The 15,924-nt window shown below is 40.5% G+C and overlaps 1 protein-coding gene across 2 annotated transcripts in view; it reads left to right on the top strand.

Moving 5' to 3' along the window:
* The window catches only part of ENOX1 (ecto-NOX disulfide-thiol exchanger 1), a 550,861-nt gene that overhangs the window by 24,949 nt on the left and 509,988 nt on the right, over nt 1-15,924 (top strand). For both annotated transcript variants that reach the window (XM_066581809.1, XM_066581791.1), the window contains exon 2: nt 3,035-3,250. The gene's annotated coding sequence lies outside the window, so the exon portion shown is untranslated. The remainder of the gene's footprint in view (nt 1-3,034; nt 3,251-15,924) is intronic.

The following is a 15,924-nucleotide window of genomic DNA, read 5'->3' as shown; positions in this document are numbered from 1 at the left end:
GAGGTGACGCCCCCTTTTTCTGATTGGCTGCCTTTGTTTCGCCGCACAGGTCCTGCTTCTGGACCCGCTCTGACTGTAGCCGGCGTGCCAGCAGTGCTGAAGGTATCCTGAAGCAGATGCCCTCTGCTGCCTTGGGGCCGCTGTCACTCTCCCTGGCGGCTCTTGGTAATGCTTACAGCCGCTGTCTGCTGGGATTGCTTGTAGGGCTGTTGCTGTTACTGTCCCTTCCTGAGCTTCCTTCTCCATTACAGCTCCTGCCAGTGGCCGGCCTGCTCATGCCGACGATGTCAGCTCCGCTTGGTAGTACTGGGGGGAGAGGGCGGCTGCTGTCGGGCTCCCTGCCAGCCCTTCCTCCTGCTTACAGCTGCAGGTGTTGGCCGCGCTGCTAAGACCTCCTGCTCCAGGCCCCAGTGTAACAGTAGGCGCACTGTTGGCTGCGCTGCTGAGACCTTGTACCCGTGGCCCCTCTGTAAGAGTAGGCGCACTGCTAATGACAAGCTTCTGCTCTTGGCCCTGCTGTTAGAGTAGACACTGGCACCCTCTCAGCAGCGCTGAAGCAGGACCTGTCTGAAGGAGAATACCATTAATGCCATGCAGCCAATCACAAAGTAGGGGGCGTGACCGCAATGCCCAACCCCCTGTATCTTGACTCCACCACTATTTCCGGTGGCGTCAAGACACACTAATACCCAGTCCAAGTCCTTGGGATGTAGCACTCTCCTATTCAACAGGCCTGTAAATTAACTGCTAGCGTCTCTAGTGATATGCACACCTAACATGCAGGCCGGCTTCATTTACCACTCCTCGCGTGGCAAATGCCAATGCCACTGGATCAAGCTAGTCTCAGATTGGTAATATGACTCTGTCATGGTTCCCTTGGATCTTTGTAGCAGCTCTGATGCTTCCACAAGGTTGGGGCTATAGAACATATTCTCTCCCTCCATGCAGATCTAGTCCCTCAGTTCAGCAGCCTCTTGTCTCTGGGTTCTAGTATCCTCCCAGCTAGTCAGGAAACTCAGTTTCTGCACTCCTTGCAGACTATTACACTATTAGCCTGCAGGACTACAACAGCACCTCCAGCCCACTGATCATGTCCCTGCTCTCTCTCCTGTGGCACAGCAATAATAGTATTTTACATAGCTTGGGCTTCAGCTACTAGAAAGTTTCTAGGATGGAAAGCAGATCTTCTAAACTGTTTGTTGAAACCCAAAGGCCCTATTCGCATGGCTTATTTTCAGGACTATTTTAGCATTCAATTGCATGCTATGGAAATGATAGTTAATATGACACAGATTTTCCTGCATTTTTTTTTTTTTTTTTGACTAAAGGGAACCTGTCACGTTGACCTGTGTGCGCTCTTCAGTAAACGTCTCTGAGGAAGAGAGTACAGTACTAAGAGGAGTCATATCTTCCTGCCCAGAGCGATCTTCACCAGTGGACACCGCGGGAACCAGGGAGTGAGCGAGTATAAAAAATGACATCTCCCGAATCCCCGTCACCTACAGGACCAGAGCCATAACTTGCATTAGGGTGCAGTTCCGACGTGACAGGTTCCCTTTTAGGTGTCAGACCCATGTTGGAAAAATCCAACGTGGATCAGACATCAACTTAAGCTATGCGAACATATCATAAAAGATATTCCAAACAGCTATATACATATTGAGCAGTCAGACATAAAAAATTTGGTCAGCTGGTACTTTGACTGATCTCAAGAGTAAGTGATTCCCAGTGCTGGTCAAGTACCTGTCTTCAATAGAGAATCATTCTTTGGCCTTGTGCAGATCACTGTGATGGCTTCCATTTTCTTGTCTCATACTTACACTTCAGACACCAGGTGCCACACCTGCAGCCTGGTCCTCTCTCTATAGTTTCCCTACTGGCTATGCTGGCATGGCAACCTAACTATTCACCGTAGCCATCCAACATGTTATGCCCCAGCAATTACTAAAGAAGAGGTTTTTCCTCGAAACGTGTTCTGCTGGTTTTACGCCTCATATAATAAAATCTTCATATCTTACCATCATTACCACTTTTTTGGAGTCGTTGCACCTTGAGCCATTTTTCTTTCACTCCCACTATGTTCTTGTTTCGTCATGAGACACAAACATTAACAAGACAAAAATTAACGTTGCCTACTGACCCCTCTGGGTTTAATTTGATCTGTCCAGCTTCCATTAAGTTTTCCTAGATGAAATATCGCAGCGCATTGTGCTATTTTTAATCCTGGATTTTAGTGGAATTGTGCGACAGAAGCTCTGAATGGAAGCCCCAACACAGATGTGAATGAACCCTAAATTCTCTTACCTTACTTGATTTTAATGAAGCAGGGACTGCTTATTTGGAGCTTGGGGGGTATTATTGGGTGGCTGGGGGTACACCAACAAGCCACCCCGTGCAATATTTAGGTATAAGGCTAGGACCTCGAACTGAATCTCTATCCCAGGTCAAAGAAGGCCTTGGTACATCTCTGATGAAAGCTACAGAAACTGGTTTCATTGACCTCTTTGTCTCAACGTAGAGTAACCTCAGCATTATGAATGTGTCCCTGGTTGGGTCTTCTCCCAACCTTCGTGTTCAGATGCTCGCTGGATCGTGGGAATCCGACCGTTAATTGCTCAGTATAAATGCTGGCAGTGACTGAAGAGCGAATGAAATCACTTGCTTATTATTGAGTTTCTGCAGGCATAAAAATCAAATAATGATCGGCCTGTTTGCTGTGAATGGAGGCAAGCTCTGCCTCCATTCACTAAGCGATCGTCGCTCCTGTGCAAAAATACAGGGGAAATTATCACTGAAACAATCGTCCTTGTTAAAGGGCCCTTATTGACATGTCATAAAAGTTCATCTTTGGTCAAGCTCTTTTCATGATCAATAATAACTATAAATTGTAACCTCGAATAGGAAGTGTATGATTTATGTTGTAAATGTGTAAATTTAATCTTAGCGTTCTAACCATTATTGTCCTCAGCTTGCTGTGTTCATTATCCTTGATTACCGGGATTTTCTCATTTTGTCCTTTCACATCTCTCCTCAGATTGAATCTGTTTGTTCTTCAAGAACTGAAAATCCCGAGAGACCTGGATTAGCTAGCTTGATGGGAACCAATCTACGCAGCTGTCATTATACACTTAGTAGACAAGGAAAGGCCTTTTTGAGTCTGGTCATTGTTACACCTGAAAAGTGACTATAGAAACACAAGGTTGACCAGTGAATTTTCTGCATGGGATTTGATCTGCATAACAACTAACAGGTAAAAAAAGTGCAGATCTTTAATACCTTTTAGCAACTTGTCTTTAACCTGGATATACAGTATACTATCCTATGAACAGTATGTATTGTTTTAATCTCTTAAAGTGAAGGTTAAGGAATCTCCTCCAATGAAATATTTTCATTAATTACTAGTATGTAAGAGCAGAAGCCAATACTTTCTACGGTCATATCCAAGAGGCACAACAATGGGATTTATAGAAGTGTCAAAATGAAGCGTAATGCAGTATTTTATGATGATATTGTCTCTGTGTTGTTCTGTATCATAATTGATCTAATACGGCTGATGCCATTTTATCTTCAAAGTCCGATTATCATGTAAATACCATCATTTGTGATCAGGTTCTATCATTGATATCTGTAAATTGAGATCTTGAATTTGCATCCTTCTGTGGGGTTTATAGCAATGTTATTTTTTTAACATAAAGCTTCATTTGGTAAGAAAGAATACACAGCTATTTTAGGAGGCTATTCCAGATCGTAGTCCTAGATGAAGCATTGCTTATCACATCATTTATTCATATTATTTATTGACTGTGCTCCCATTACTGTGTGTACACTAGCTCCATCTCCATGCTTCTATTTTCACAGAATATTGTTTATCCTGAGATTTCTGATTTGTGAAGAGTGCTAGAATTATACACGGGCCAAATAATAAGAGTGAGTGAAGAGCAAAAACGTTTTTCATAATAATATAGGTCTGTAAGACACTTAGAACCTGTAGTAAGGCTATTGTTGGATCTGTTTTTGGCTCCGTTCAAGAGACCAAGCCAAGGACAGGATTGGTTCCCATCCTGCAAGATCAGGTAAGCCTTTCGCTCGACCTTTCGGAATGGCTTTACTAATCTCACTGGATGGGATCCAATTCCCAACACTGGATGGGATCCAAAAATACCGATATGCTGAGGTAAGAATGAAGAGAAGTGCTTCATGCAGATTACAACAAACACTAAACAGCAGTACAGATAGGCTCATGTCGGTAACCTTCCTGCTCAACTACATTGTTCTGCCATCTAGTGACCATTTTTAGAACCACATCCACTGTGTATTACATTCAAATAAAGAGTTTAGCTTAGTCACTGATTTAATTTTATATAAATAATTCACCAGAAAATGAGCACAAACCTAAAAACCTTTTTTTAAAAATTGAAAAAAATCTAAAATACATAAAAACCTTGCGTGATGCATCATTTCTAAAGGTAAATTCGGATTCTACACCCAAAAATCCATAAGAATTGATATATCGCACACCAGATGCAAAAATGCTGTTGAGCAGTGTTATAGGGGCTAGCTCAGTTCTCACAGTTACTAATGTCACAATAGGGGTATGTTTTTCCCTATACCAGGTGCTCCTATGGATGTCCCAGTTACAGTGGAAAACTGCAAAATGAAAAAAAAAATGTATACCGTATATACCGGCGTATAAGGCGACGGGGCGTATAAGACGACCCCCCAACTTTCACCTTATACGCCGGTATATCATTGAATGGCTGTGATTGGCTAAAACACACGTGGCTTCAGCCAATCACACTATTCAATGACATCATTGAATGGGTGTGATTGCTAACACACGTGCGCCTTCAGCCAATCACAGCCATTCAATGCTGTCATTGAATGGCTGTAACTGGCTGACGGCGTGTGTATTAGCTTTCTGGAGGCGGGGATTTCAAGCCCCGCATTCAGAAAGCAATGCTGCGCCGGGGACGAGGAGCGAGCGACATCCTGCCGGAGCGCGACAGAACGCCGGGGGAGGTGAGTAATGATTTTTTTTTTTTTACACTTTTTTTTTTTTTTTGTATTACCGGCGTATAAGACGACCCCCGACTTCAGAGCAGATTTTTCAGGGTTCAAAAGTCGTCTTATACGCCGGTATATACGGTATATATCTCCCTGATGTCTAATATGACGTCATGGGGGATATAGATATTTGAAAAAAAAAACTGTTACAAAAACAAGTAAAAAAATTACAGAATAAAATAAAAAAATATATATAAAAGAGAACAACCCACTGCCCATGCCATCCTAAACCATTACCATATATTCACTGTAATCTGAGACTATACAAATTATCCATCAAAACATTCACAACAGAAGAACAAACCGATTCCTGTACTTTAACATAAATAATTTTAAGAAAAAAGAACTATAAGTTTTTAAAACTTTTTTTTTTTTCTTTTACTTTTTATACATATTACCCCTAATAACATTTTAGTGATTTTACAAATCTGGTGGTTTTATGGCCCTAACACAGCTCATAATGCACATGCAGTCTGACTTATGTACCTCTATACCCTCTCTTAACTGTGCTGACCTGTTTAACTTTGTTTCACTCTTCATATCGCATTGTATTTTCTATCTGTGTTGGTGCAGACACTGGCTGGGTGACTGGTGCTTGGAGCATCATTTATATTTCCACATCTTAGTACAAGTGGCTATAGATCCAGTGCCAGAAAATCAGCACTTCGACGACTCCCATCATCTTCTTTCGCATCCTTTTCCTTATTTAATTGACAGATGTTAGTATTTTTTTTTGTATGATATTCCATGTTTACCACGTCCCTGATTGTAGAGCTCTGCAGAATCTTAGTAATCGTTACATGGCTTGAAATGTTCCTAGAAGTAGATTGTAGGAGTTCTACAAGATGATATTACAGTATTTCAACTCTTTAATGCCACATGTTAATTATTTCCGTCACTCATGTATTTAGCAGGATTGTGTTGCTGACGTGATGTGGTGATCTGCACTCATCATAGTCTCACTGAGCAGCTGCGGTCCTTCGATAAGTAGAGGAAGTAACAGGGAATAGATGAACAGTTCATGAGACAAACATCACAAACAGCTGATTTGTGTACTCTGGTTGCAGGATTGTCTGACAACTGAGGAAGCCATTATTATTTATTGTAGCACAATCCCCATATGCTGCAAGTGCCCCCCAGGGTGGCCAACCTGTGGCCAAGGATGGCTATGAATGCGACTAAGGTGGATTCACTGTTTACTGCACTGGGAAAATTTCTGGTGAGCCAACCTCTCTGTGGGCTTCATTATACGGGGCCGGTCGCTGTCAGTGACAACTACATTGGCCGTCCTTTTGTATAGGACATGAAGCAGCCCGCCTGCCCAGCTACTACTGCGTGTGACTGTGAAGTAACGGAGTACTGCCACGCAAAGGGGCACTTACAGTCCAGCTGCTGCTGTTACTGCTACATGTTGTATGAGAGTCATTGTGCAGAGAAGAGCCTAACAACAAGCTCATATATCTCCACACTTAGGTACCAAAGTTATAGCTCGCTGTCTGCAAATGAGAAGAGTCATCTGGGCAAGAAGAGTCATGCTGATTTATAAGCTACTGAGCTAACCACAGCATGTTTTCTCTTGATAGACAGCTTGACATGTCCCCTCGCACATAATAAACCTTGCCTATCCAGAGAAAGAGACTTGCTTAGCTCAGCAGCTCAGAAATTGGCATGACTCTTCTTGGCCAGATGAATCTTCTCTGCTTATGTGCATACAACAAGCTTTGTGATTAATTGTGGAGGTACATGGCATTAGAAGTGATTTTTTTTTTTTTTTTTATTCCCCCTACCAGTCAGTGAAGTTAGTTTTAGGGGTCAGATGATAGTAATAGGTTCCCTTTAACCCATTACATTTTGTTTACAATGTTGCACCAAATTCCGCTCTGTTCCATTTGTAACTTTTATAGCTGATATTCTATTATATTGCACCAAGATGTTTCACTTTGTGACTGGCAGACTCAGTGATTGCTTTGGGTTATAACTGTGTGATTATAAATTCAGATAACATTGTGGATTGCAGAAGATAAACTTATTTGCAAATATTTTTATCACTGCCAATCCCAAGAGCATGGGAGCTAATTTGTCTACAGTAAATCAGACTGCTTTTAGGCGTCCTCTTGTCTGTTCTAGCACATGTCCCTAGCTTCTTAAAATAGAGTTCTCTGTTGCTTCATAGATCTCCATGTCTGGTCCTTGAGTTTCTCATTATTTTGCTCATGCCTAATATTTTATAATAAGTCAGGCCTCATTTATAATACCTGCCAGGAATACTGGCTGTGACCATGTAATCTACAGTAGCACAGAACACTGATGGTAGTTGATACAACATGTGCCATGTGTGGTGCAGCTCCTAAATCTATGCAAGAATTCCTCTGGTCAATAAGATGACGATACCAATAAATTGTGAGAAGGAATAGTAAAAAAAAAGGAAAAAAAAACTCAAGCAGGCTGCACATGAGCTCAGCAGCCGTTATCTCTGTCGCTCTTGAACGTGTGCCAGCTCTGTGAGTGTTAGAATGTCATTATATTATCTCCCTTTAAGTGAGATGTTGATTACAATGTGGCCAGAGAAAGTATCATGAAGAAGGCGAGCTGAGAGCCTGGATGTGATTACTATTGCCGCTTCTTGTATCAGGAAAAGGAAGAGGAATGTGTTTCGATAAAAATGCACAATGCAAAAAGAAAAAAAAAATGAAATATGTTCTGGCTTCACACCAGTCTTGCAGAATGTCCAAGGACAGAAAGGTTACATGGGTCACAAATCACGCTGGTGTCTGTGATTTCTTGTCATATGCTGCCTGCATAAAGTTCAAGATAATAACTGCAAGATGGCACTGTGCATTATCGCTTCGTCAAGCGGCCATAATATGAAAACCGGTCTCTGTGTCAATCACAGGGTGGAAATATGTAATAACATGACTGTACATTATTGGAATTATAGCTAAAGCCCAATTATTTCACTTTTAACACTCTGCTCATACATAGCCACCATCTTTTAACGGCGAGGAGGACACAATTTTTTTTCATACCATTAGTTCTGCCAACAATGACCTCATGCATTCATCTCTCCTCCAATACAGAGATAAGATGAGTCAATAAAGGAAAGTATTATCTAAAGTATGTGACTTGGAACCATGCTGCAGGTCTTTGCAAAGAGGTAGAACATGCTCAATGTCAGTTTGGTGCAATAGGAAATGCATCAACAGCAATGACCTAATATAAAAGGATTAAAGAAGTGTTCCTTTTAGCTATGTAATTGCTTCATTAATAACACGAATTTCCGGGGGTATCCATGAATGTCTGTCAACAGGCTTGTAGACGGATTCATTGACAGAGTACAAATTGTCATAAACCTTTTGCTGAGGGGTTGGGACTTTTTTGTGAAAATTCAAGGCAGTTGTTTTTTGGGGTATTCTTTTTTTTTTTTTTTGCTACCTGTAGGATCATCACAATCGATTGTTTGGTGGCTGTAGATGAAGTAGAGCCAGAAATGTGTATAGCCTGCATATTTTGGTTCATTTGCTTTCTCCTTCTCAATGGATGGGCTCTTTGTAGTGTTTATTAGAGCTTTGCCATGTTTTTATGACAAATTAAATGTCCCTTCTTGATACTCCTTCTCCCATCTCATCTTTTTAAATGGAGAATTTGCAGCATTTACAGTAGCAGCTAAGTGGATATGATTTGCAAAATCTCACCCACACACTGCGCAAAAAATCTGCGGCGGAAATTGACATGTGGTGCAGAATTTAAATCTGTAGCATGTCAACTATAGCACCGGATTTTCAGTATGGATTCCATCTCTTTAAGTGGTGTGGTTTTTGATGCGCATTCCAAGTCTGCTGTGGAATATCCCTTGTCAACGTTCCAGAGCAAATTCCCTGCCGTGTGGACATGCCCTAAATCTTATACAATGGGAAAGAGATACTGCAGCTGTGCTTTCCTCTCCTCATAGCCTTCTATTTCTGCGCAAATACTAATGATGACCTATCCTCCTATTGCACTTCCAACTTCGACATCGGGGTCAGACACAAAAGTGTAATAGGAGGCAGCACTGCCATTGATTTCAGTAGGAGTGAAGCCCTCGAACACTTCCAGCTCTGAACCCAATGACCATGTTTAGTCCTGCTGCACTGACAGTCGCCAGGGATTCCGAGCTGTGGGTCCCCCGAGTGATCCACTATTGATGACCTATCCTAGCTGTTCCATAGTATTTGCCTGGAAAACCTCTTTTATGTTTTACATAAGACCTAGTGTTTGGAAACTGAGGAGGTTTCTGAACATTTATAGAGAGCCTGCTGTAAGGAAAAGGAGGACTACAGGCTACTAGGTCAGTCAGCCATAACCGTAAAGCCATTTGCATCATCTGTTACGTAGGTGCCTTTCATGCCATCTAAACAATTCTGACCCATCAACACATGGACTTCACAAATCTCTGAAGGTGCCTGGTACTAAGATGTTAGCAGCAGATCCATTAATCATTTCAAGACCAAAGGTCTTTTTAGAGCATTTCGGACTAATACATTCTAAAGTTGAATATTTTTTTTTTATTTCATGGTCTACTAATATTTTTAGTTTTTCTTTGTTTTTGTGAGATATTCAGGTCTTTCTCTGTGTCAAAAAGGAGCCACTATCTTTTTGATTTGTCTGCATTTTATAAGGAAAACAGACACAAATTGCAAAAAATCCAGCTTTTTTTAGTTCTTTTCCCTTGTACACTAATGTACTGTGCTTAAATTCACCACCCTAAATAATCCTCTAATTCTCCTGGTTATAGGGATACCAGATATGTGCTTGTTACATGATGACTGATGCATTTATTACGGCTCTAAAGAAAGATCTTAATCAGGGTGTTAAGCTCGATCTCTTGCCTGGCATCTGTATATAATCGTAAAGTAGTTGGATAGAAAATATTTTGTCTAAGATTAAGAGCAGATAGGAAGAAGGCAACAAGTGCAGAAGTGAAGAGGAGGGATTTATTTTTGTGGATTTGGGAAGCCTTCATTCTGCATGATGTGGGCACATTATGGCATGAGAGACTGGTATAGGGCATCTAATTTATCCGGAATGCATGATAAATGTATGCTGGCACTGGGAGGTAAGGAGCTTTAGTCCCTTTTGCAGTATTTCTTTATTTTGTGATTTTTCTTTTAACTTATTACTTTTAATTTTGGGAACCTGGCATGTACATTTGACATCATTTGTTGCCATTTTAGTAGCAAACACATAACTACTTCACTTCAGATTTAGTAAGGTCAGTTTATCGCCACGATGGCCTGGTCTGGAGAATTACAGTGTTCTGTTAAAAGTAGTCAGCCATTAAAGTACCAACTTAAATGGGCAGATTGTAGACTTGAAGGGGTTCTGTCCTGTAAATAGTGAACTAGGGTTTCCTTGGATCATATTTGTTCTTTTAGCACAATAGGATTGATATTCAGGGAATTTGGAGGCCAAGTCAATGCATTGTACTCTGCCATGTTCCTCACACCATTCCTAAACAATTTTGCAGTATGGCAGGGTGCATTATCCTGCTGAAAGAAGCCCCTGCCTTTAGGGAGTATCACTGCCATGTAGGGGAATACTTGGTCTTCTGTACAATGTTTAGGTAGGTAATATATTTCAAAGTCAACAGCAAGTTGTAAATAAAAACGTTTGCGCTCGTGGAATATGTAAAATGATAACCCAAACAGGTCGTCAGTCCATAAAAAGCAGGAAATAAGGACAGCACTTACTCCGGAGGAGGGGGATGTATCAGGCAAGAAGCCCCCTCCTTGAAGTGCAGACTCCTCAAAGTCCTCCCGGTCGCAAACAATACTGCGCGGCAAATGGGTCAGGTGTTGACTTTATTACTAAGTGGCACAGGCAACGCGTTTCAGTGCGCACAGGCACCTTTCTCGGGGTAGGTCTTATTTTGGGGGAAACAGGGTATCAGAACAGGTGGACTAGCCATTCACTACTCGCACACATTTATGAGTATTAGAGCACTTTTGGTAAAAACTAAAACTCGCAAACCGATATTTTGGAAATGTTCTAAGCCAGTCCTCTAGCCATCTCAATTCGTTCCTTCTGAAAGTTGCGTAGATCCTTGCACATGTCCATTTTGACTGCTTCCAATACATCACCTTCAAGAAGTGATTGTGAACTTGTTGCCTAATGTATCCCAACCTTTTACAGGCCCCATTTCAAAAAGCCAATCAATCCTGCTCACTTTCTTTATAGAGGTTTTAATGTTACTACTAATTGGTGTATTTACATGCTCCATTGCTTTGTGCAAGAAAACTGATGGGCATGCAGTATTGGATTAGTGACCCACATTACTATAATAGTAAAAAGGAGATGGCACATTGTCTTGGATGTTGAGTTTTGAGTTGTAATCAAAGGAGCTATTCAGGCTTAGAAAAATATGCCTCTTTACTTTCAAACGTAGCGCCACCCTTGGCCATAAGGTTGTGTATGGTACTACGGCTCAGCTCCATTGAATGGGAGCTGCACTGCAGTACCAGACACAACCCGTGGATGAGAATGGCGCTGTGTTTGGAAGAAAGCAGACATGTTTTTCTAACCCTGGGCAACCCCTTTAAGATCTCTAAAGTGGAAATGTGCAGTTGTATATTTCTTTTTTTTTTTTTTTGTAAACTTTCATGCCTTCTAGAAGGTAGCACCCTTTACCTTTAATGACAGAGAACAACAATTCAATCCATGACCTTTCCACAAGGCTTCTTGATTTCTTCAGAAGCAAGCAATTGGAAATTAGATGAATTGCTAGTACGCCAATATCCTACTGTGCTCTCCTAGCTATGCCAATGACCTGCGCGGCTATTTGAAACATAATTGAATTGCTGTGAAAAATTCAGTAAACATTTTTTTTCCTGTATGTCGAGTGCTTTTGTGCAGTGACAGGATGTTGGAAATATAAGTGCTGGTCTCCACAACACAATGCACGGTGTAGCTTCACACTATGATCCTGACTTGGTAAGTGAACCTGATCTAAGATGCAGAGAAGCAACAGCCATTCTGCATCATGTTTACCTCCCTACAGTCTTTGCAAGGCTTCCAGAACTTTGACTTATTTGCAAAACCCTTAAAATTAAGAGTGTTGGTGAACTGTGAGGGAAATAGTTAAAAGGCCGGAAATACAGAATGTAATATGCTTCTAAAATAGGATTGTAAAATAACAAATGACTTTTGTGGTCAGCAGAGTCTGTTGGCGCAATCACAACTGTGACATAGTGGACATTGCTCATCTGTTCTGTTAGTCGTATACACAGACTTTCCATGTTACAACTAACAAGCCCAAATTCTTCTATGTTCTAAAACATTTAGATCAAAGTTGTAGAAGGACAGAATTTTTTTTGCAGTAATCAAAACTATATTCTCCACTTTGTACAGTTGAGAAAAAAGGCAGATGTCCCTCAAGTTCAATCATGGGAAATAGTTGCTTTATTCCCTTTCTATTGTACAAGTCAGAAAATAATTACCATCTGCAGCGAAAAAAAAAGATTATTTTTTGAGTGGATGAACTAGATCCCCAGTGCTTTGTCTTATTTGTCTCATAGATAATTTGAGATTAAGGTGATCATACTGCAAATAAAGTACTGTATCCTAACAAGCTCCAGCGACTTTTGCAGCTCTGCCAGGCGAGTGACCGCTTAACCAGTCCATGTAGAAGCATCTTATTTAAACCTAAATCTGGCCTGGTGCGGTGGTTTCTTGATTATCCTGCTATTAGAGCTCACTATTCTGTTCATATTTTCACCTGAATCGTTTTGCATATACATTAAGTATGTGAACCCCATAGCAGTGTGCATGGACCACAGATCTTGTACATTCCTGACTCTTGCTAGTTCGTCTGGGTATGTTTGTGCGCTTTGCGGTGTTATTGGTTATTGAGCTTTTCTAATCCCGCTCTTGGTTAATTGATTACATTTTTTGCTCTATTTTTTGGCACTATACTTCACTGATTTTATTCTGACTTGTGTCGATGACTTTGTCACTCTATTACGCTTTTTTGCCTTGGTTTCAGCCAAGGAATTAATGGCCTTTTACATGGCATGCTAATCTGGCAAGAACGTTTGCCCAGACATCCTTTTACCTAATCATCCGGCCGTGTAAAAGTGCACATAATCAACTGATAAATGTTCATTCGTCGACTGATCTGCTTGCTTATGTGGGCATACAAATACTCGCTGGCTGTACATCTCCATGGGTACATGGATAGATGTGCAGCTGGCCAATGACAGCTCTGTGATGGTAAATTATTGTATTATTGATTGTTCATCCGCTGGTAGAGTTTAAAGCGGACTGTGTAAAGTTCGATAGATGAAAACCAATCTTGTTGATCAGTGCTCATCAACCGGAGCAAATTGCTCCGTGTAAAAGGACCTTTAGCTACATGAAAATCTCCTTGCACTTAAAAGGATTGTAGGGAATTAGTATGACTGCTTAAAAGAAAAAAAAAAGTTGTCAAAAGTTTGTTTAAGTGTTGTACTGCAGCTCGGCTCCATTCACTTTAATGTGAACATTACAAGAGTGTTGTGTTTCTAGAAGAAAATGACTTTGTAATTCACCACAAACCTATAAGGCTTGGCACCACCAGGCTATTAGGAGAATAGCCTGTACTGGATCACAATTATTGGAAAAGGGATCTTATTTGGGAATTGTGTGATTTTTGCTAACTTAGAGTTCTCTGTCTCTCATTATCTGCTGTGAAACAACGTATCAGGTGTGTTGAAATCCAACATTCCCTATTCTTCTTTCTAGAGTATGGGAATACATAATATATTAGGTTTATTGAGGTCAATGGACAAATATTGCTAGTCTTAAGGCCCTTTTACACACTGATTATTGCTCAAAATTTGCTCAAAAGCTATCTATTGAGCGATAATCGTTGCATGTAAATTTGCTCATCTTTCACTTTTCTGCCAAACAATGATTTTATGTTTGGCATAAAATCCATCGTTCGGCAGAAGAGCTTCACGCTGTGTTCTCATCGGGGAGCGCTGATAACATTGTCTCAGCTATCAGCCCTGTGGCAGAACAAAGGGAATGTATTCCGGGAATAGACCACCAGCTGTTTTCTGAATATAGCTCCCGGTGGCTCTCACACATTAATAAGCTACTAAGTGGCATTAGTAATAATTAGTAGTTTATGCAAAAGGATCGCTCAAAAGTCATCTTTTGAGCGATCATCTTTGTGTGTAAATGGGCCCTTATGCACTGCACATGTAAGATAATGAATCTGATCCATTGCCCTCTAAAATCTGCACTATAATAAAAACACAGTGAGCCCCCCAGTTCTTTTCTGTCATGTTATTCAACCCTAATGAGCTATTTCTTTGTACTGGTTTCTGCGAAATTTGGCTAACAACTTTTATGGTCCCCACTACATGTCATACATGGTTTGTCACACAATACTTCTCCAACACATATCTACTAATGTCCCTTTTACCCATTTTTTGAATGAGCACACGAGCGAGTGACATCACAGCTAATTTGTTCAGTTGTGCTCGAGCAGAATGCTTAAACAGGCAGATCACCGTTGCGAGTTGTACAATTCTCACTTTCTTCTCGATACGATGATCTGCACTCACTTCTCGCAACGGGGAGCGTTTAGACTAACCGAGAAATTGAGCAAGCCGGTGGTGATTTTTATGCAGGCTGAAACTAAGCAACAAACGATGGCTCGCATTTAGGCGCAACGATTATTGCGCACTTTCATCCATTTGGGTGAATCTTGAGCAACAATCGTTACATGTAAATGGGCCATTAGTCATATAGTTCTATAACAGGCTGGGAGGTGTCGCTATACAACTCTAGTACAATCCACTGTCATTTATACCGTAATTCAATATTCTGCTTATAATGAGTCAATTATCGCATAACGATTAGCAGCTTGGGGTTTATAGGATAGATAATATTAGCTTACATTAACAAGTTAATGAATATTTTTGGCTCTTTATCAGTCAATGACCACAATGTTGAATTATTTTAGCTGTTTCGTATATTTTAGTCTTTGATTGATGGCATGTTTAATATTTTTTAGCTCATGACACATTTATCATACTCTTCCTCAGACACACTGAATATTAGCACCATTATCATGTCACCTTGTAAATCTAGCCATAAAAAGAAAATTAGTATCTTGGAAAAAATTATACCCTGTAATAAAAGGCGTAGTGATTTTGAAGGGGATACCAAACGCTGTTTGTACCTTCTGCAGTCTGTTTTCTAGGAAATCTCTGTAACGTAATGTCCGCTCCTTCCAATCATTTATTACATAATGTAGACGATATACTGTATTAGTCCATGACTGACCTCAGAGATCATATATTGTGGTTCCGTTATGTGATGGTCATAATCAAGATAATTGGCATTAGTTTACAGCTGGCAATAACTATGATGATTGGAGATATCTGTCAGTGAATATGCATGGAATTTCTATGTTGGAAGAACACATAAGTACAGCAGAAATAATGGGCACCATAAAAAGTAATCAAATGGGTGCTGCCAGCAATAGGTTCAAAATTCGAGCTAGATACACATCAAACACCCATAGATAATAGGCCACACCCAAATAATATCAAAAATATAACCATCTTTATTAGAAAGATATACATGTCAATAAAGAGATGAACCAAAGACAGATAAAAAAACATTGTCAAATCACAGAATCCATCATTGGTGACAAAAGTAAGTGCTGACCGCCCCCCCCCCCATGTCATGCCAAAATAAGACTTACAATGGTACATACCATACCAACAATAATAAGCAGTTCAAGAATTGAATGAACATATTACACTACTTGCTGCCTGCCATATCAGCTATTAGTCCCCAAAAATAAACCAATAAACAGCAAACCTACATAAT

This window comes from Eleutherodactylus coqui, chromosome 1 (genome assembly GCF_035609145.1).
Source record: "Eleutherodactylus coqui strain aEleCoq1 chromosome 1, aEleCoq1.hap1, whole genome shotgun sequence".
Classification (NCBI taxonomy): domain Eukaryota; kingdom Metazoa; phylum Chordata; class Amphibia; order Anura; family Eleutherodactylidae; genus Eleutherodactylus; species Eleutherodactylus coqui.
This window is presented reverse-complemented; position numbering and strand designations above follow the sequence as displayed.